The 23,844-nt window shown below is 29.9% G+C and overlaps 1 protein-coding gene and 1 pseudogene across 2 annotated transcripts in view; both read left to right on the top strand.

Moving 5' to 3' along the window:
- Window positions 1-23,844, top strand: part of Ddr (discoidin domain-containing receptor 2) — a 636,659-nt gene that overhangs the window by 172,456 nt on the left and 440,359 nt on the right. The window lies entirely within an intron of this gene.
- LOC147803044 (translocon-associated protein subunit delta pseudogene) lies at window positions 2,249-2,758 on the top strand (annotated as a pseudogene).

Genomic DNA, 23,844 nt, shown 5'->3' with positions numbered 1-23,844 from the left:
ATAAGCTGTCAACTATATATTTAATGCATTGTTAACAAGATAAATTATCTGTATTATTCTTAAGATTTTATGAGGTTAAAGTTGTTTATTAAAATAATTATAATCAGTAAAGGACTTGAGTTTTTAATATTATTAATTTTCAATAGTGCTGCCATCTCTTTCCTTAGAAGGAAAGCTATTAAAGCATCAGATTTATTTTTAACTTTTTTAATTGTTATTTTGGAAAACTAATTTTGTTAAATTTATTAAACAAGTTATGCAAGTATGTTTCAGTTTGAATGCTTAGTATAGTTAAGGTAAAGTTGGCCACATACATTTATATCTTGTTTCTTATTACTTTGATTAAATTTGTCGTAACTGAATAAAAATAATGCTGCCATCTACAGGTGATAATTAAAGTAATAAGATTAAAGATTCTTTTTTTCTTCTTTATATTTTAGTATTTTTATGCAAAGACCTCTTGACAGGTCGTTGTAAAAGTGGAACAAAAGGTACATTTGTTCTATACCCCGCATTATAAGGACTCTAGAGCACTCCATGGCAGCTATATTATTTTTTTAATTTTAGAAAAATTTAGATTACTGTGGCTTTCAGTTCTAAAAAATGGAAAGCGTGTGTTCTAATTGAATTGAAACACATGGATAATAACATTAGCAGAGTCCTAAAACTCAATGATCTTCCCAGTCCTAGGAGCCCCACTCAAAAAAATTACTCATAAAAACCAAAACCATTGAATTAGAAAATTAAAAAAACTGAAACAGTTTTAGTTGATTATTTAAGCGATGCTTGAAAAATAATTATAAATTGTTAAATGTTATATAAATAAAAATTTTTTTTGTAAAAATATTATTCGTTGCTAAAAATTAATCAGGGAAAAAATATCCTAAAATAAACCTATTATTTATTTCAATTATTTTGCCAAAAATGGAACGATAAACAAGTGAACCAGCTAAATTAATGAATAAATAAGTAAATAATATATAAATAAATATGTAAATAAATATATAAATATATAAATAAATTATATAAATAAATATATAAATAAGTACGTAAACAAAAGGGTCCTACAAAATGCCTTGCTCAGGGCTCGCAAAACTTAAAGATGGCTCTGCTTCGGAATTCGTATTTTTATGAAAAAATACATTCTCAAATTTTTAAGAATTTATGAATTAGTGATGTGGAAAAACTTGCTTTCCAAAAAGAGCATTTTGACATAAAAAATTAAAAATGATTTCGATAAAAAATTTTTTTTAAAGCGCTTATTCGCAAATTATTTCCTTTTTCTAATTTTAGCATCATATTATTATTATTATTAATAGAATAAGGTGGTTACGATAGGTGGTTATTAATAGTGCGAACGTTGGTAAAAAAAATATTGGCCTTTGAATTATTAAATTGAATTTTTCATAATGCATGAATAAGCCTGAAATCACACGTAATAAAATAAACTCAGTTAGAATTATTAATTTAGTAATTAATTCAGTTCCAGTTCCTATGCATCAATAAACAATTTCAAATCATTGATTTCGAAAATGCAGACTTTATTTTGCTAAAAAAAATATATTTTCTTTGAATAATGTGCTTAAAATTATCCAGGCTTGCTTCACAAACTTATCATATAAAATTTGTACAAGGCTGCGATATACTGATATTATTATATTTATACAAAATTAATATGCTGAGTCCGATTGTCGATGTAGTTACATTCTATAACTGTCATTCAATAGTTCAATACTTTTTATAATTCAATAAATGCATTAAATAATTAAAGCAATGTGTTTAATAATTCAATACATTAAATAATTTTTATTATATAGTTGTATTTAATAAATGCACTAGGTTTTTAGGAATACGTTACACTAAGGAAGAACAATCTGATAATTTAAATTATTGATTAAAATGAAATGCAAGTAACTCAAGTTACACATATTCGTGATTCATCACGCATTCCTTTTTCGCTATCTTTTCATTCTTATAATGTCTGCTCATTCATTTAAACTTGGGTTTCGTTCTCACTGCTACTTTAAAGCGTATATTGAGTCAACGCAAGCTATAAGCTAATTTTGCAATTGATTTTACCATTTCTCTCATGTCAACTCTTGATGAATGTTCTTTGGTGCCATTTATTTTGTTAACGGCGTGATTTTGATCCTGTTATCTTTTATATCGTATTCAACTAAAACGATAGTTTTAAAATAGTTTCTGTTTTGCTTTTTTGTAAAATTTTATTCCTAAAATTGAATTTAAAATGGTACTATTGATTTTACAACTTTTTTATCTTCTAATTTTACACAATGCATTAGCTGAAATCTGTGAAAATCCAGCAATTGACACAAAGACTTACATAACTAATGATGGAATAATAGCATTGGAGGTAGTTGTTGTAAGTGAAATTGCGATTTCTTGTACACCATTTGTAGACGAACTTGCTCTTTATGTTGAAAAATCTGGGAAATTAATCGCAGCTGTAAAATCTTCTGATAATTCTAAGTATCAATTAAGTTGGACTGAAAAAGGAGAACAGATATTTAGTGGTGAGCATTACATAAAAGTTTACGATGAAAAAGGATATGCAGCTTTAAGAAAAGCTCACCTTTACAATAAGGATACGTCAAATATTCCATCTGCATTTTTACTTTCATTTTATTATAGTGGTATTTATAATGAGTCCATGATATCTTCGAAATCTATTGTTGTTGTAATAAGTATGATCCTGTGTTACCTTGCCTTTACTCAAAAAGCAAATATAAGATCTTGAAAACTGTGTAGAATTTAATTAGTTTTTAAGTTATTGCATTATGATAAATAAACATTATTTCATTGCTACTGCATGGTTTTCATTACTTTTTTCAACTACAACTAATAATTAATACTTCCTTTTTAAATGTATTTAATACAGGTATTTGTGTATTATCAAGTAGACAATATTCGCTGAATCCGAAAATAAATTTGGACGTGGTTTAAATTTAAACATTTTCTAATTCTTTGCAGATAATAATAAATAATATTTGTATTTTATCTATTTCTTTATAATCAATTACTATGTGGAAATAAATTTGGAAGATACCAATGTGACTTAACGAAATGTTGGCAATAATGGTCGACGGGTTAATTTTGCACCCCGTAAGTACCATAATACAATATTTTTAGTAACTAAGCATAATTAATCAATACTAGTAACTTGTATGTCTAAGTTCAATAATAATCAGTATCAAGAATTTTTCACTGAGCAAGAGTAAAAGGTAAAAATATTTATTGTATTGTGCTCCAAAATGGTCGCCAAGTTTGTTTTGAAGATAACCCGGGTACGGTAAAAACTAAACTAAACGGAACAAAACGAAAAAAAATAAAATAATAAAAAGCAAAAATTTAAAAAAAAGAACTTTGCAGCCAATTCTGGCAAGCAACTGCATATATTTTTTTAAAAATTAATTGTAAGTACTAGAAAGCGGCACTTTGGCGTGATCAGACTAATTATGGAATATGTCCATTATAAATAAAAAATCAATCAGGTTTAAATATTCTATATTCCAGCTAACGAAAGGAACTAAGAATCATTAGTTAAATAAATTATAGATTAATTAATTTGATCATCATTACATTTGTTTTCGATCCACGAATTAGACAGTTAAACTAGAAAAATAAAGTCTTACAATTTCCGTGTTACAATTTGGTGCAATTGATAACAGTTATTTTATCTAAGAAGTCTTTCTTTCTTATTAAACTGCCGGAAATATGAAATAAGGTTTAAGAAAACTCCATGAATAATTAAGCTTATTTGGTGAACCAAATTGTTAGACCAAGTTGGAATGCACCAAAAATTGTTAACGTAACAAAACGGTTTTAGTTGTTATTTTGTCTAAGATGTTTGTAAAATTTTGGAACCGATTTTATTAAATTTTTTTCTTGTTAAATTTAATATCTTTCTATATTAAAAGAGCGTAGGCTCTGCTGATTTTGTGAGTTCTACTTTACCTTACCATTTGTTTTGATACGCAAACATTGCACGTCTTAGAAACTTGAAACTACAATGGTATGTGGATCGATGCATAGGAAGTATGGTGAACATGTTGCACTAACTGCGGGTTCTTATGGCAATTGAGTTTGATAATCAGTAAAACGCGGTAGTAAAGCTAATTCCTTCTCCAACGCCACTTCAAGATATATTTATTCCATGTCGCATAGACTGTGGGTTCATCTGGCAAATGACCTGGATGATACTTGCAATGGGGAAATAATGCATATTCCATCTTCATCAGCCTTTTAAGATTTATTTACTCCATATTGCACAAACTGCAGGTTCCAATGGCTAAAGACCTTGACGATCCGTACAATGGAGCAATAACGCATATGCCTTCTTCAACATAACTCCAAGATTTAGTTTCTCCACATTGCACTAGCTACGGGTTATTATGGCAAATGGTATCGATGCTCGGTAAAATGGAGCAATAATGTATATTTTCCTTCTCCAACGCCACTGCAAGATTTATTTATCCTATGTTGCATAAACTGCGGATTCTAATGGCAATTGAGTTTAATAATTTGTAAAATGCGGCAGTAATGCAAAACTGAAAGAAAACACAAATAATTAAGATCAAAAGGAAAAAACTTCTTTGAAAAAAACGCGCTAAAAAGCAGCAGAAATTTCAGAAAAAAGTATCAATACAAAACAAATGAAATAAAACAAAAATACGACCACCGAAGCCGACGTCTTCAGGGGGTACCGGCCCCGGTAGCCATTAAAAACAAAACCATTTCTATTTGAGGGAGAAGCAAAAGCTTAAAATATCTCCCTCAGTACCCCGATGGTTTTGTATAGAAGTCCAGGAAAAACAAGATACATTCAAAAGAATAAACAAATTACGAAAAGAAAATCAATAAAAATCATCAGAAAATTAAAAACTCACAGTCACAGGTCAAGAATCAACTTCAAAAGCGGAGGAAAAGAAAACACTAAAAACTGAAAAACAACGCCCCCTATAATAATGCGCAGTAAAAGTTTAAAAATGATATGAAAAGGTCAGGAGAAGGAGATACGTAGATAAATTAATAGAATGCTTATAATGCAAATTCCTTCTCCAACGTCACTTCAAAATTTATTTATTCTATATCGCATTAATTGCGGATTCGATTCGAATGGCAAATGGCGTCGATGATATGTAAATGGGGGAATAACGCATATTTTCTCTCCAACGCCATTTTATGATTTATTTACTCCATATTGCAAAAACTGCTGGTTCCAATGGTAAAGGACCTCGACAATCCATATAATGTGACAATAACGCATATTCCATGTTTAACAACTAGATTTATTTATTCTATGTTGCATAAACTGCGGATTCCAATCAATGGGAATTAAGTTTAAGAATCAGTAAAATGCGGCAGTAATGCAAATTCCTTCTCCAGCTTCATTTCAAGATTTATTTATTCCATGTTGCATAAATTGCTGGTTCCAATGGCAAATGACCTCGATGATATGTAAAATGGGGAAATAATACATATTTTTTCTCCGCCATTTCGTGATTTATTTACTTCATATTGCACAAACTGACTGCTCCAATGGTACAGGAACTCGATGATCCGTATAATGTAACAATAATGCATATTCCATTTTTTACACCACTCCAAGATTTATTTACTTCACATTGCACAAACTGTTGATTCTAACAGCAAATGAGCTCGATGATACGTAAAATTTATTTACTCCATCAAAATTTATTTACTCCATATTGCACAATTGAGGGTTCCATTGGCAAATGAACTCCATAAATAATCAGTAAAATGCGAAAATAATGGATACCCTTTTCCAAAATTGTAGCACGAAACGCACCTAATGTGTTTTTTTCCCTATAGTACTGCAAAATGTGCCTGTATTTTTCAATTTATTTCAATATTTTATTCGAAACTGATTCTTTTTTTCTGCAGAAATCATTTTTATGGTAAGAGTTTGAACTTGGGGAAAAACATATGGTATATTAGTATGCAAAAAGAACGTTTCATTAAAAAATTTACCATAAATATCCTAATTCTTCTTTTTCTCTCAAACTTGCATTTTAATGCACTAGAAAAAAAAGAAAGAACAAATATTTGATTTTAATTCAGATTTGATTTAATTTAAGATGATGAAATTTTTATATTTCAGTCCTTTATCTTAAATTCATTTTTAGAAAGATCAACTCTAAATGTATGCTAAATCATAAAAAAGTTATTTCATTACCTATAAAAGTTTTGCAAATGTCAGGCCTACAAAAAAATGTAATCTGGGTGTTTGCAGCGCCGCAACTACAGAAATAAATGCTACATATAAATTTTTCCGAACCATTTACCGCACCATTTGTTAGATGTTGCATTCATTTTTCCTCTTAATATTCAAGCTAAGTTCATAAATAATTTCTTATACGGAGTATTTCAGTAGACGACGTATTTTATATTGAAATAAACCATAATTTTTCATATGCTAAAAGTTCAATAAATAATAAATACATTTATTTCTATCTCAACTTTATTTATGTGTGATTGTATTGTTTTGTATGCAATTATTAAAACATACACAAAAAAGTATTTAAAATAGTGCGTTTATTTACTACATGATGAAATGTAAACTCTTCAACGACAAACTTATTTACAAAAAGACTTGATTTAATTATCGGAATTTCACGGAAGCGTATATTTTTACCATTAATTTTGAATGTCTTTATTTTAAAACCTTTTACGTGAAAATTGTATAAAATGTAATCTAAAACCAGCTAACAAAGTAATACACTTGTGATTGGTTATATAATATAAAATGATCGGCAAATATTGTAAATAATGGGAATCATAAGGAATACAGTAATTATCTGTTATTAATGAAATATAATGAGTAGTTTGCCTACTTTGGTGTTCCGGTGTGTCACGATTACCGGTGTGATCGCTTATAATTCTTGAAATTATACGCAAACACATGAAAATTCTTAAAATTATATTCCTTTCTAAATTTTACTAACATTATAAAATGAAACTACTAGAATTCTTATTGATGCCTGTGCAAACCATAATAAACTAAATTCTACTTCCTTGAAAAAGATGTTTTGCTAAATGAGAGAGGCGGAGTCTTCTATTTTATTAAATAATCTAAATTTTCGCCTTTAATACATTTAACCACAATTACTTAAATAATTATTATATTTTTATTGTTTAATGAAAATATTATAGAAATTAAGTCTATTTAGAAATAATTATTCTTAACTATTTAGAAATAATTTCCTTGTTGTTCAAAAAGTTTTAATTTATTAAATTTATAATTAGTAATAAAATAAGTAACACAAGCACATTATAAATAGAAAAATAGACACAAAGTAAACTCTTTGAATACTTTATCAAAAAGCTTAATTAAGGTTCTATAAAAGCTTAATCTTAATTGAGGTTCATTCTTTTTAAAAACTCCTTCATATCTTTAACTTTAAGTAAATTTGATGCAAGTAATGATGCTTAACTCTTAAAACCATGTCAAAGTTTTTTTTTTTAATTGTTAAATACTGAACTGCAGAACAGATTTTTAATAACGGAGTATATATTGATCATATTTCAGAGAATAATTAATGCTAATATAATTTATCTTTTGACGTTTTAGCGAGAATAAATTAAAAATACAACGTAGCAAAGTAATTAAGCGATCCAGGAATAACTCAGAGAGGAAAATCTCACAAATGCATACGTTATAGATGTCGCTTATTAGAACATATTTCTTTTTCAAAAAATAAACCAAGTAACTGTCAAGAATTTGAGAGTAATTTTCATCGCAGGAATGATTAAAGAAAAAGAACATTTGAAGTGTGTCTTCCCGAAATTGCAAATAGCATTGCTAATAATTCGTTCGACACTTTTCTCTCTTTTGTACTTGTTGCTGTGGCAACGTTAAAACTGATTCGTAATTATTTTCTTTTCTTCCTTACCTTCCTTTCCCTCACGAGATGTCGCTCTAAATGAATATCGATTCCGTTGCCACTCTTTGGTAATAAAAAATGGATGTTAAAATAAGAAGAAAGGGAACTTTGTGGAGTAAGATTCGATAATTTGTGGAACAGAGTTTTCTTTACCGTGAATTGGAGTGAAGTGGGACAGGAATCGGGTAATAAAGTAGAAGAAGATGTCTTCATTATTGAAAAGGAAATAGAGAACTATTCTTCTATCGTTTGAAAGCTTCTTTTAAGCTTTTTTTTTATTTATTTATTACTTCCATTTTAACTAAAAGCATATTTTTGCAAGAACGGAAAGGCTTTCATTTCTTTTGAGAATATCCCCGCCTTTGATTTATGCAGACAAAAAGTAAAAATTGAAAAGTACTTGCAAGCATTAAGATTGCTTTAAATTTTCCCCGCCGTGACAGAATTGAAAGAAATAAGAGGCTTTGCTATTAATAATTTTTATCATCAATCACGATTCTTAAAATAAATATTGAATCAAAAAACAACCTTTAAATTTAAATTGTCTTACATTTTGCACACGAAATAAATATTTAGTGAGAGTATATAACTCAAAATGAAGTAATTTGCTTTTTTTTTAGAGAATATTACGAGTGTCTCAAATGTTTTGTAGAATAATAAGTAGAAGATGTTACGTGAAATTTAAAAACACTCAATTTTCTTGATTCAGGAATATTTTCAGAATACTATAGCTGGTTGAAAATATGAAAGGTTATTCTGTCAAATATTTTAATAAAATGGTTTTAAAAAAAAGAAGTTAGGTAATCATTTATTTTATTTTTCCATACATTCTAAATCTTTTGCATCAAAACTCATATCTAAAATGAGGCTCTAAGAAATAAAACGGCAGGTATCTACGATTTGGAGATAAATTATACTTCTGTCAACTTTTGCTATTTATATTTCATATGCTAAAGTATTAGATGGTTTGGTATTTGCAAAAACTGCTATATTTAATCGCCAAAATCTGCCCAAAACTGAAAATGAGCTTATTTTTAGCCCTGAAAATTCGCTATTTCTAAGGCTTATTTTTAAAATTTTATTTTATACCTGGCGTTGAACAGCTGGCCCAATTCTGAGTTTATGACTGCCAAATTTCATCTTTGTATCCTTGTAATTTTGAGCCCAACCTAGAGGAGAAGAGCTCTTGGATCAAACATTGGGACAAAGTAGCCTTCGTGGAGGACTTAGCCGCATTTGCATTGCCTGTAAATGACAACCACGCAAACCTACAACGGTTAGCTCGATGGTAAGGGGATTCTAACTAATGAAGCTTCTATCGCTGAGGATATTTTACGATATAGCACTGTAGTCGGTGCTAGCAGAATTCGCATAAACCCCCTATCGTTGGGAATCTAACCTGGGGCATTGGGGGCGAGTGTTTTATCGCCCGAGCCACAGCTGGTGAAGTTCCGATTTAGAATATTATGAAGTTCTGAATAATCACTATTGATTTCCTTATTAAATTGTTGATAATCATGGGTTTACAAATCAAAAGCACAATTTTTGTATATGGAGCTTGCTGGTTTGACTAAGGAGGAATTCCAAACCATCGCCAATAGCTCATTGGTAAAGCTTTAGTACGTAGATAAAAACCAAATCTCATATCACTGAATTGGGTTACATTAAAATGTGCATAAGGCTTCTGAATTATCTAATTTAAAGGTTAATATGGATATTATAATGAGAAAAAAATTGCACTTGCGAAGCAGTAATTCAGTATATTGTGGAATTGAGTATTCTTTAAAATAATTAAAATTTAAAAACGGTGAAAGATAAACCCGGGGTTAAAGCGGTATTTGAGCCTGTAACATTCATGCATAGAGGTCAAAATACAGCGACTGATCAGATTTTGAACTTTTTGAATATGCTACCTTATTCAGGTTTGTGGTGCTAGAGCACTAAAAAAAGTTGCTCAAACATCCACTCTTGCAAGTGCCTTACTTAACATATTTAATAATAAATGAATCTACATGTTCGAGTGCTGGCACGGCTTGAAAGCACCTGTCAATAAATAGAGAATAAAAAAGCACAAATTACAAACCGTAATCTCAAGAATGCATCTAGGGTTACGGTTGCAATCGAGTTAGCTACCTTCATGCTTTAAAGTTTTTGACAGAAGCGCATTACTACTCATTTACGAAAGCGATTTCATAGTAATAGCGATTACGATTCCATAGAGGTCCTAAATGTAGAATTCGATATTTATTGATTCTTTCAGGTATGTTTGCTCAATACAAGCAACGGTTTGCATCACTTGTCAAATAGAACAAATAGCACGAATTATAGAAGAACAAATGCATGTAAGGGTGCGGGGATTTCGAGCTTCCACGTTTCAAATCGTTCGGTGAAAGGATGGTACTCCTCAGATTTAAAGACCTCTAGAATTACATCGAATCATTTAAACTTTTACTTTTTATATAGAATCTTTTTAAAGTTTTTTTTTCTTAAATGCATTTTCCTGTTTTTTACTTATTTTACGCACTAGTAACCACGGTGTTTTTCATTCTGAATTTTGAAAGGAAATGCATTTTTTTTTATTCTTTCGTTGTTTCTTTTTTTAAAAAATAAATTTTAAATAACGAAATTCGGATTTCATTAGTAATACAAACAAAATGAGCACAAGTTCTCAACTTTTGGGTTTCCTTTTGGTTAAATAAAACCAAATTTGCTGAACAGATTCTTCTTACTTTGTCAAAAACATTTATATTTCAAAGCGCATGAAAATTCTTTTTTGTGAGAGGAAGGGGGTGTATTTTTGTCATCACATACGTCTAAAATTATGATTTTAGTTTCGTTTAGAAACGTGGTTTTTAAATTTTCAGTGTAAGTTTTATCAAAATTGGAAAAATGAACACTTACATACTTTATTTAAATTCTCCAATATCTCTTTTAACTAGTACTATCTCTCTTCAAACATTCTATTCCTTTATTTATTTCAAAAATCTCAATATTATAAAATATTTAGACTTGTTTGCTTAAGATGTTTTGAGCAAGGAATAGACGTATGATGATAATGTTTTAGGATATTGGAATGTTTGTTCTGGTTAATTACTTGTTTCACTGCATTTCGATTTTTAGTTTCAAATGCCTTCAGTCGATGCAATTATAATTTGAAAATATACATAGATTTATAAAACATCCTGCTATATTCTAGTAAAAAAAATAGCGTGAATCAGAAAAGATGCTTTTTGAGCTTTTAATTTCTGTATTTCTATTTCTGAGTTCCATAAAACGATTTATTTGATGAAATACAATACATTTTGTAGAAGGATAAGAGAAATATTTTTTGAATGTATTGTTTGAATACATTCAGAATGAAAATTTACTTTGTTTAATAATATTGACTCAGTGTGAATATTTGTCTAAAAAGTATTTTCAAAAGTAATAGTAATTTTTTTACTATTACTTTTATTTTTTAAATAAAAATAAAAAGTAATTTTTTTAAAAAATACTGCTATAACATAAACAAATTAATTGATATTTTAATAAAAATGTTGTTAAGATGTATTCATGCATTGATACAAACAGAAAAAAATAAAACAAAATATTTTTTTAAGTAATAAAATTGCATTAAATGTTATCCTAAATCTAAGGAAGTTTATTGCTAAGAATTATTGCTTTTTTTATTGTTGAAAAAAAGCCATTTCGTTTTGATTTCATAAAATATGTTTGCTATCAATATATCAATTAAAATCGGATTTTTGATAAATTTTTGTTGCATATAATGAAGTTTTTTTCGATTTAGAACGATGTGAAGATGATGCTTATAAATATTATTTAGAATTTCCTTAGAACACACATGAAATGCTATAAAAGAAAAATAGTTGAAACATCGTTTTATGCATGGGTCTAAGTCTTAGATATGTGACTCAAATTGACAAATGCTCTGGTTGCATGTGCAACATATTGCATGGAATTTTCAATCCATTTATGTCCCTTAGGATAGCGACATAATTATGATTGAAAAAGGAAAGAATCTATCTATTTTAGATTAAATTTTGTATCGCTGGGATGAAGTTCACAAATGCAAAGATCTCACCTAATCTGATTTGATTAGAAAATACACCTATCACCATGGCAACCAATACTGCGAAATTTCCCCTTGAACGGAAATTGACAATTTGATTATAATAGGAGAGTTTGTTGTATTTTGGAAGATTCTTGGAAAACAACTTCCCCGTAAAGTGTGATGTGTTTTAAGAATGCAGGTACTGATTTTCTAAAAATTCGATTAAAACTATGTTCGGAAGTTAGCAGAGTGTTCGAATATTTAGGAAAATTTCGAGGATAAGTAAAACGTTTGAAATACGTATTTGTTTAATCGAATAAGTTTAAAAATCATTGCAATTGTATTTTAAGATTTTTATTAAAGCATTTTAAGTTTAAATACTATTTTAGTGATAAACACGTCGAGTCTCTTAATCTTTATTAGCATTGTTATTGAATTATTATTGTTAGTAAGTTAAATAAATTTAGAACCTACTTGTTACCTCCCTGCAAGGCATATTGAATTGTAAAGGGTGTAAAAATTCCAACCCCTCTTTCAGGGTTATTAAAAATATAGCCCAACGCAAAAGAACAATGCGTTTTCATTATTGAGAAATATTTTGTGCATTGTTTCATTTTCTGTTCGTGTGGTAACTTCCCGTTTTGTTGATTAGAATCGCTTGCCCGGATTTATTGTTGTAAGTTTCTATGGTTTGTGCCAACAAGCAAACGGTAACCCACACTTTAAAAATCGATATTGAGTGCCGTATCAACGAAATTCAGTAATATTTATGCGAAAGTATCAGCTACGATTGAAAATTTTGACAAAAGAGTGATTAGGAGTGAGACGTCAAAATCTATTGAGTTATTCCATACATAACTCTATACTGTATCATTGATAAATTAATAAAAATTTCACAATTCATAAATTAAAATCTGTGGTTTATATCAGAATTGTTTCTTTCGTTAATTTTGGGACACCCTGGCACAATTTGTATGTGAAATTAATTTATAGTTTGTTTGTAACACGATGTTTAAATATCTTTAACCAAATAAGTTCTTTTTATTTTACAACTGGCGTTGAACAGGCGACCCATTCAACTCTGAAGCCTTGAAAGTTTGAACCCAACCCAGAAAACAAGGGGGCTGCTAGATCAAGCATTGGGACAAACTATTTTTCGAGGAGGGCATTTTTAATGAAACTAATCCTCATTTACGTTACTGGGAAATAATAACCATGAAAACGTCCCACGATTAACTATACTGCAAGGGGATTCCAGCCCGTAATCTCTTAAACACTGAAGATGTTTTACTTCAGCACTGTGGTCTGTACCAGCCGGGAAAGAATTTGTATCAACCTGTCAACGCTTAGATTCGAACCTGGGTTACTTCATTGGGAAGTTAACATTTAGTTAGATGCGTTTTTGGTGCATTAAAATAAAGTTTTTGTCCCAATTTTGCTTCTAATCCTTAAAGAATATTCCTTTGCTGTAATTATAAGAAGCTGAAACAAGGCCCCTTCAAAATATTCTTTCCAAGTGGAAAAAGGATTGAAGTAATAAATGAAAGATAAGAAGTAAATGAAACAAAAAGAAGCATTACTTTCAACCCTCTCAATCAATTTTCTAAATCTTCTGAATTTATACCTTACTTTCAAATTTAACAGGTTTTTCACGTCTCTAGAGGTTGCACATCAAAGTTGAATTTTTTTCTTCTGATCTTTCATTTGCAAATTCATAAGAAGTTAAAGTTTGTTAGTATCACTACCCTCCCAGAAAAAACATTTCAATGTTGAACCATAATAAAGGTACCTTGAACCACAATATAGTAAAAATATCGAAAACTTAATAAGGCATAAAATTGCATCATGTTCCAGTTCAAATCCAATTATAGTATGTAGTAATAAAATTTAAGTATGTTAATATGGTTCAAGTTTACACAAAATGAAGGTTGCAGCAAATTAGACTGATATTATGATTCAAATCGCTTAAATGTTTCTTTGGCACGAGCCAAATAATTCAGATTTTATTAGCAAATGTATCTTCAAACCACATTCCCTTACATGATGGTGGACGCGTTTCCAGTACATGAAGTTTTTATTCCATTCTTGCATCTATTTTTGGAATATTCCTCTACATCAAAACGGAGTTCTTTCAAAATTTATCTTCTCATTGATAAAAAGAAGAAATTAAACTAATAAATGAAAAGCAAAATAAATAAAAAGCAAGAATCAGCAGAACTAAAAAATAATGAATTCTGCAAAGCGGTCCACATTTACAGAAAATTTTCCAAAATTTCAGACATTATTCAATTTTTTGAAGTTTTGGGAATTGTTCCATCATTTAAAATTACCTACAATTTTGAATAACTTTGCAAAATGTAAAAAAATAATTTCGTGGCACCACGTTTTTAATCACAAAATTCTTTAGAATTCATTTTAACATAATTTATCATGTCTATGCTTGAATTAAATCAACAAATATACACTAAAATATTTTACGTTTTACAAAACAAATTTTCAAACATTTCTTTTCTTGAAAGTAGGCGCATACTCAGTACATAAACACAAAGATTTGATTCCAGTGAATATTTCTAAACTCGGAAACAAGTCCTTTTCAAAATATTTCTTTCAAGAGAAAAAAAGATTACAAAAAAAAGATAAAACAAGAATCTGCACAACTATTAAATCCTCTAAATTTCAAACATTCCAGGATCATTCTTCTTAAGTTTTGGAATTATTTTAAATTTAGTACATCTTTGCACTTCTTTTATATTGCAAATCAAAGTTGGAAAAAATAATTTGATGATACCTTGTTATTGCTCATAAAATTCCTTAGAATTCATAGTAAGTAATATGCGCGTTAACGAAATACTTCACATTCTTCTAAATAAAAAACAATCCTTTTCTTGAAGATGGAAGTCGTTCTTCGGTACATAAATCTTGAAGTTTTTATTCCAGTCTCGCGTCTATTTTAAGGCTATTACTTTACGCGGAAACAAGGCTCTTTCAAAATATTTCCTCGAATGGGAAAAAGATCACTGAGGGAACATAAGGTAACATTATAAGTAATAAATAACAACTTCCTCAAAATTTCCGACATTGCTGATCAGTTTCCTGAATTGTTTGGAATTATTTCATCATTTTGAATTTCCTACAATTTTGCATTTCTTTATATAGCAAATCAAAGTTGGAAAAATTAATTTGATGACACCTTGTTATTGCTCACAAAATTCCTTAGAATTCATAGTAAGAAATGTGCTCGTCAACCAAATACTTACCAAACAAATACTCCGCATTTTTCAAAACAAAAAACAATCCTTTTCTTGAAGGTAAAAGCCATTCTCAGTAAATAAACCCAAAGTTTTTATTCCAGTCTCGCGTCTATTTTAAGGCTATTCCTTTACGCGGAAACAAGGCCCTTTCAAAATATTTCCTTGAAGGAAGAAAGGAAAAAAAAAGGATTACAGATCGCAGACGCTTTTCCCAAGCGGACTTTAGTATGCCGGACATCGTAGACCTTTCCTTATCCGGAAAATCCATATTGTCCACTGTCACCGCAAAATAAACAATAAACACTTGCGAATTCTGGAGGGGGGTTCTTCTTTCTTCATGCTGAATCAGGTGATGGATAATGTGCCGCAGACGATCTGCGGCAATGAAGATTAACGACTGACTCAAATTGAATTGTCGTTGAGGAGGCGCTGTTTTATTCTAGAGGATGGGCCCTAAGAAGAACAAAGGTGTTTTTAAACCTCATTTTCGGCACTGTTAATCTACTCTTGGCGTACAACGAGTCCTTTATTTCCGATGGAAATTCAATTAGCGTTTCTCCAACAGACCTTGTAACTTTCTTCGCCCTGTGGAAAACGTTTCATTTTCGCTGATTAAGTGAAAGAGTGTATCATCAGATGCTGTGGAGAACTTGCATTGTTTTTCGTCTATTGTTTTGAACTTGAAATGCGTGCAAATGCTTTCGTGTTAAAGGAAGGAAGTATATAATATTGTTAACAACAATATGAGTGCTTGTAATTTTAAACACATTGTTTTTAAATTAAATTATCTGCAAATTTATAGGAGTTCTAGAAAGGATAGGCTCTATGTGTTCAAATAAGCAGACGACAAAATGAGAACTAGCATTATTAAATATACTGTTTTCAGCTGAAATCAGCAGCAAATACATACGCTTTCTAGAAAGGAGATGCTCTATGTGTTCAAATAAGCAGACGACAAAATGAGAACTGGCATTATTAAATATACTGTTTTCAGCTGAAATTATTAGCAAATACATACGCTTTCTAGAAAGGAGATGCTCTATGTGTTCAAATAAGCAGACGACAAAATGAGAACTAGCATTATTAAATATACTGTTTTCAGCTGAAATTATTAGCAAATACATACGCGTTCTAGAAAGGAGATGTGCAATGTGTTCAAATAAGCAGACAAAAATGAGAACTGACATTGTTAAATATACTGCTTTTAGTCTATCATTTGCAAATACATACGCGTTCTAGAAAGGAGATGCGCAATGTGTTCCAATAAGCAGACAAAAAATGAGAACTGCCATTATTAAATATACTGTTTTTAGCTTATTTGCAAATACATGCACGTTCTAGAAAGGAGATGCACATTATGTTCAAAAGAAGTAGACAACAATATGAGCACTTGTATTACTACACATATTAATATTACCCTAAATTATCAGCAAAATCATTCGCTTTCTAGAAGGAAGATAAACAATATATTTAAATAAATAAGGTAGGCAACAATATGAGAACTTGCAGTATTAAGCATATTGTTTTTAGCTTACATTATCTGAAAATGCATACGCGTTCTAGGAAGGAACTGCACAAGTTTTTCAAATAAGTAGACAACAATAGGAGAGCTTGCATTATTAAACTTATTGTTTTTTTTAGCTAAAATTATCTGTAAATAATTACGCGTTGTAGAAAGGAGATGCACAATATGTTCAAATAAGCAGACAACAAAATGAGAACTTGCATTATTAAACATGTTCCTTTTAGCTTAAATTGTCAGCAAATGCATACTCGTTGTAGAAAGACGATGAGCAATATGTTCAAAAAAGCAGACAGCAATATGAGCACTTGCATCATTAAACATATCGTTATTAGTTTAAATTATTTGTAAATGTATATACGTTCTAGAAAGGCCATGCACAATATGTTCAAATAAGTAGACAACAGTATGCGAACTTTTTTTTCCTAAAATTTATTGTTTTCAGCTTGAAATATGTGTAAATGCATATACGGTCATGAAAGGAAATGAACCATATTGCTGCATTATTAAACATATAGAAATATGAACAAATGCATTTGCGTTTAATGAAGAAGGTGTATAATATTTTCAAATAAGTAGGCAGTAATATGAAAACTGGCCACATTACCCATATTGTTTAAAAACAGGGTAAAAACTAGCCTTCCTTGAAGATTTTGATGATTAAATATATGTTAAACTTAAATATATGTTAAATGCAGAGGAAAGCTGCGAAAACTTTCCATGGCTTTTCCAAAGGCAACGGAGATCCTTACCCATGATCTATCTACCACTTGAAATATTTTATGTCAGTTTTGATTAAATTAAATTAAATTAAATTAAGAAATTTTATCCTGCATGCGAGTCTTATTTATGAGTGCAGAATATTATAACGAACATGCAAGTTTACAATTTTTAAAATAATATTTAAACTTGCATGTTAATTTGGGAGCTTAATATAAATAATTTCTTAATTATTCCCTTTAAATGTTATTTTAAGAGTATAAAAATAATTTTAAATTTCAAATAACTAAAGTTAGATTTAGATACGAGTAATTTAAATTTTCAATTATTATTCGACACCTTATTTCCGACACGAGTGCAAAATAATTTCTTTTTGAGATCTAAAGCAATTAGTTGAGAAGTAAATAGCTGGACTCTTTCATAAACATGACATTTAATGACCTTTCAATGAAAAAAAAATAATTCTAGTTAAATTAGTTGAAAATAATTACATTCGTAGCAAACATCTTATTTTTCTTTTAAACGACGTAAGAACATTTAAAAAGTTTTTTTTTTCGTGTGAAAAATAAATCCAACTTAAAGTTTAGATGTTGAATTATGCAGCAGAGGATGTGCAAATATCAACATACCAGTGGGTCAATATTTTAAGAGGTACAAAATAAAATTTTAACTTGGACGAAAAGTTGTTCTTCAAGGAATGTTTGCTAGAAAAGAAAATTAAACACTTTCTTCAATGGAAAGTAAGAGTGAGTTTTTTTTTCTCTTTTTAGTTGAAACGAAAAAGCAAATTGCCTACTGTTTTTTTTTTCTTTTTTTAAAATTGAAAGTTTAATATTTAGAAGTGCGGAACAGGAAAGATTTCAAGGAATTGAAATACTTTGTAAGCCCTTTTTTCTTGTATTCTCTAATCTAAAGAAATAAGGAATTTTGAATGTCCACTTTTTAAATTAATTTATGTTTTAAAATCAGTCGTAAAGTCCTTGGATAATTTACAAATTCTTATATGTGGGTCATAAAATTAACATTTTAATCTGATATATTTTGAGCACCTTCTATTAGTAAATCGAATGATTTATAAAAATTAGTAATAAAAATGCAATGCAAATGGGTTTCTAATTATAATGTTGAACAATATCGGTAAATTGAATAATTAAGGCTTAAATATTTTTATAGGATTCTTCGTGGTTTTATAGACCTTTTTCAAAATGATTAAAATTGATAAAAAATATTACATTTAAAAAAATTTTGCAAAAGAATAAAGGGTTTGTGATTTTCACCTACTTTTTTTTAATAGGGGGACGGATTTTAAAATCCCTAAAACATATTTAATATTTAAAAGATCCCTAAGTGTAGACGTTTATTAATATCACATTTTTTTATTCGAAGAATTCAGTTAAAGTTTGTATTGCAACAAGTTTGAAACATTAAATCCATCAGACGTTTCATACATGAAATGTATATTTAAGAATCCCGATATTCTATAGAATGTGTACCTATTGTATAGAATGCTCTCAGGCGATCGGCAAAATATAAAGTATTAATGATTCACACACTTATCAGGCGTTCTCTAGAATAATTAATGAAAAACCTGCAAGCTTTTTATAAAATAAATATAAATATTTATATAATAATTCTATATTTTAAATTTTGCCTAGAATGCCCTAACTCGACCGGCAAAACATGAAATGATAATTATTTCCTTGGTATTCTGCAAAATAATCAATGAAATACCCACAGTATTTTACACAATGACCACGCAAAGTATATATAATAATTATCTATTTCAAATAATGACTTAAAACGTTAGGCATTTTCTGCACAGAGTAGATTTTTTACAGAATGCTGAGTTATTTTATAGAATGCACCAAATCAACTGGTAAAATATGCAGTAATATATCGCATATTTCTTAGGCATTCTGTGGAATAGCTAATGAAAAACCTACATTCATTCTACAATGGCTAAGTAAAGTATATAATAATTCTCTATTTTAAACTTTTCCTAAAAACGCTTGGCATTATCTGCAATGACTAGATATTCCATGGAATGCTTACTGATTAAATAGAATACCCAAAATCAACCGGTCTGATATGTAATAATATTTCACACATTACTTAGGCACTCTATAGAATAACTAATGAAAAAACTATACGCATTCTATACAATAACTACACAAAGTATATAATAATTCTCTGTTTTAAACTTTACCTGAAAAAAAAACTAGGCATCTAATCAATAACTAGAGATTCTACAAATTGCTTTAATTATTGCACAGAATGCCCCAAAACTACCGGCAAAATTAACTGAACTCAGTGGAGCGACAGCCCATAGAGGGGCAAAGCCTACTGTGCCCATCTCAGTTTTCTGACCATTGGGCTCTGAGGTGCAAGGCAGATGCTTCGGTTGGGTGGTCAGCCCAACGCGGAACCCCCAGTGTTTAGCTCCCAAGCATGCTTGGTACTCATTTCATCGACCCACTGAAGGGATGAAAGTCTGAGTCAACCTTGTCCGGTCCAAGCATCGAACCAGGGACCTGTGGCACGACAGCACAAAGCGCTATCTCTCAGCCACCAGGCGTTACAGGCAAAATAAAGAATGATTAATATTTCATTCATTACTTAGGCACTCTGTATAATAACTAATGAAAATCCAACAGCTAGTCTATACAATGACAACGCAAAGGATATTATATCTCTATTTCAAACTTCGCAAAAAAAGCGCTAAGGTTTTCTACACAAAGTCTAGACATTATGTAGATTACTGAAATTCCATACATTGACAATAACATACATACTGTTTAAAATCAAAATAAAGTTATTTATGACAGCCTTAGAGAATCAACAAGAAACGTTTTATCTACACCTGGAAAAAAAAACTTCCATCTTTCCAATATTCCACGATTCTAATATTTTATGCAATTCAAAACAAATTTTCAAATCAAAATTCAAATCCATGAAAATTAGAATCCCTAAATTTAAATAAAATCTCAAAATTCATAGGGGCTAAGCTAGTGAACTCTGCCACTTTAAAAAAGAGATTTCGCTACGAGAGATAAAAATGTGAGACACCATTAAACTTAATCTTTGGAATTTCATTCCCCCCTTTGTCCCCCCCTGGGAGTAGAGGGGGGACACCGCAAGAAATTGATTTCTCTAAGCCCCTTCTAAGCACTTTTTCCTCACTTTCCTTCCTGTATTTGATGGCATGATTTCGGGGAGAGTTCGAGTCGTGTCAAAATAGCATCTTCAACAAATAGCAGTTGTTTTGAATAATTTTTAGAGAGCACGTTTTGGGGATTTTTCTTGTGAAAGTATGATGGCCTAAGTATTGATAAAAATTTGTCGAAGTAATATATGAGAAAGTATGTAAGCTTTATAAATTAATGAGAAAAAGTTTAGCTGAATGTTTCATAGTATAAATTAATAAAAAGGTAAGGATGAAGCACAAATGAAAATGCAGGAACGGATATCGTATAGTTTCGGTTCTATAAAAATAAACTTTCCTCCGTGTCTGAACAAATGAAAGTTTAGAAGTAAAGAGACAAACATGACTATAGTTGTAAAACCAATAAGGAAAGAAGAACAATTTTATACAAGATGATTAAAGAACGAAGATAGGAAACAAGTAAGAGATGGTTTGGCGAGAACTTTGGGAGCAAAAGATTTAAAATTAGAACAGATTTCTTGATATTGGGAAACAGTAGAATACTAGAAAGATCCTTAACTAAGCTAATGGAATTTTTCAAAATATGAAATGATTACCGGAAATCAAGCTCTGCAGAAGGGGAGCAGTGTTGAATAATTTTAGCAGCAGAAAACTCAAACCTTCTATTAGAATTCTAACTATGCATGGTGATGGAAGATCGGTTAATGTTAAATATTTTTCGTGCGTTTTAAATCAAAAATTAGTGTGAGTTTAGTTTATCCTATATACGCAAGACCATGTCGACGCGAAGTTTGATAAATACACCAGCCATTAATATCAGGAATGAGATATTCCATGTAAATGAAATTTTTTTTTTTTCAGAAGAGAAAGCGACATTAAATATAAATTTATTCAAAATCTTAGCATTTTGGTGACTGATTTTCGGATAATAAAGTAAGTTCGAATTCGAGGGTTTGGTAGATTGTGAGATTAATTTTCAACTGATGTAATCAATGATATAAGAAAAAAAAACCACGGTCTACTATGCGCTTTTACTATTTGTAATATTTTAACATTACTAACAGCACGAAACTATGCTTTCAATAGCAGAAATAAGCTATTTTTCTATTGCAAAAGGAAAAAAAAACATTACTTTCTATAGCAAAAATAGTTATTTTTTCAGTACAAACAATTTGAAAGTTACTTTGCTGTTATATTGCGAAAAAATAAGAACAGTCATTTTATGTTTAGGTAGTCAAATTAGCAATATTGAGATAGCAAAACTAATTTTTCAAAAATTTTAAGACAAATGGGAGGCAAGATTACAACCGTAATTTTAAACATTCAATTAAATTAATGCTAAATAAATTAAGTTAATCACCTTATCATGGAGGATATTAACTTTCCTTTTTCTTATAATATAACAGAAAAAAAAAAGAAAAAAGAAGAAGAGTTTTCTGACAGTTTCGCATCGAAAAATAAAAGACAAAAATGTTCACAAGTTATTCTTTAATATATTAATCGGATATAAAATTTGCATAGTAATATCTTCAAATCTTTTAATTCACGTTGAAATGTAAAAATTTAATTTTAGTTTTCAAAGTTAATTGATACATTACTCTATCAAACAATGAATTACAATTGATGACAGTATCTATAAAAATGTTACCGACTCTCACTGTGTTTCTAAACTAGATCATATCAATTTCTTGAAACAATATTATTTTATTCTATTCGATTTAAGAGAGTCTAATACTGATATTATACCGAACCAAATTCATTACACTAAGTTCAAGTCTATTATAACGTCTTTTCTAATAACGTCGAGCCATAAATAACGTCTAAGAGACGTAAAAAAATGTCTTGGACACAGCTGCTAATGGAGCGTAGCGATTGCAATACATTAAATGGGAGCTTTTCCGACTATAGCTGTCTACTTGAGAAAATGAAATGTTCTCTACTTTCTTTCATTCAGTATGGCAAGAAATGTAAAGATTTCATCTAGAAAGAGCGAAAGATCTGACAATTTTATGTCACACAATTTGTTTACTGCCACTAAAAGTTTGTGTTTCGTTCTGAGTATCTCCATTTTATAGATCTGTGTCTTGATTTTTTTTTTGAATGAAAGATTAAAGAATTTTAAACATTTTGCTCTAAAGTTTCATATTGAATATAAATGAACCATTTCAACAAAATAATTTTATGTACAGGATGTTCTGTAACGACTGCCGTTAACATAAGTTTTTTTCATGTACTTTTCGATTGAAGGAACCATGAAGCAAAGTTCGCAAATTCGTAGGAAAAACGCCAAATCCTTTTTCACACAGGTCGCAGGTGATTGATAACATCCATAAAGTATCAAATTCGATAGTATTGCGATCATTAACAATTTCAATACAAAACGAATACATCAGGATCATAATTGATAGCTATAATTATTGATACACGATTATGTGACGATTATTATAGATAACGTTATATATCAAGAAGATACTATCGCGAATATCACACATTTTAAATAAAAACGAACTGCTTCACAAAAAGTTTTGTATACAGTCATTAATATATATATTTAAAACCCTTGCTAAAAATAAAGCAACAAAATATGCTCATTATTGTATAGTTTGTCTAAAGTAAGAACTCCCCTATCCATTTGTCTGGACTCGTGGTCATTGTTTAGGACAGGTTTCGGCTTGGGTCGGCGAGGGAGAGGGAATCTTTTTCTTCGGTCTTTTGTGTTAGCCCTAGATAGAAGAGAAGCTACCCTTCCTGAAATGCGTTATTCTTGTTTTCATAGCAGCAGACGGTCTCAGGCTTCGTGGCAGGGGGAGTTCTTAATATAGACAAACTACACTTATCGATTATAGGGACCATGTAGCCAAGTTCAACATTTAGGAACAACGCCAGATTCTAATTTATTCAAGTTACCGGTTACCGATGATACACATAAGTGTATCAAATACGACAATATCGTAATCAACAATACACATTGAATACGGTTATATCTCGATCATTATTGGTATATTGAAGGGGTAGTCTCCCTATAATGAATTTTTTAGATGTTTCCTTTCAATTTCCGCCCTTTGAAATTTATTTTAGATGTCTATCTATTTTATTTCCATCGTTTGCGAAGAATGTTGCATTTAAAGGGTGCTTACCCATTAAAAGTGCCCATTACCCATTAAAGGAGCTTAAAATTCGCTTACCCATATACTTGTTTGTGGCAACACTAG

This window comes from Parasteatoda tepidariorum, chromosome 10 (assembly GCF_982258835.1).
Source record: "Parasteatoda tepidariorum strain Cologne lab strain chromosome 10, Ptep-v5.0, whole genome shotgun sequence".
Taxonomy (NCBI): domain Eukaryota; kingdom Metazoa; phylum Arthropoda; class Arachnida; order Araneae; family Theridiidae; genus Parasteatoda; species Parasteatoda tepidariorum.
Note: the sequence above shows the minus strand (reverse complement) of the source record. Positions and strands in the feature narration are given on the sequence as shown.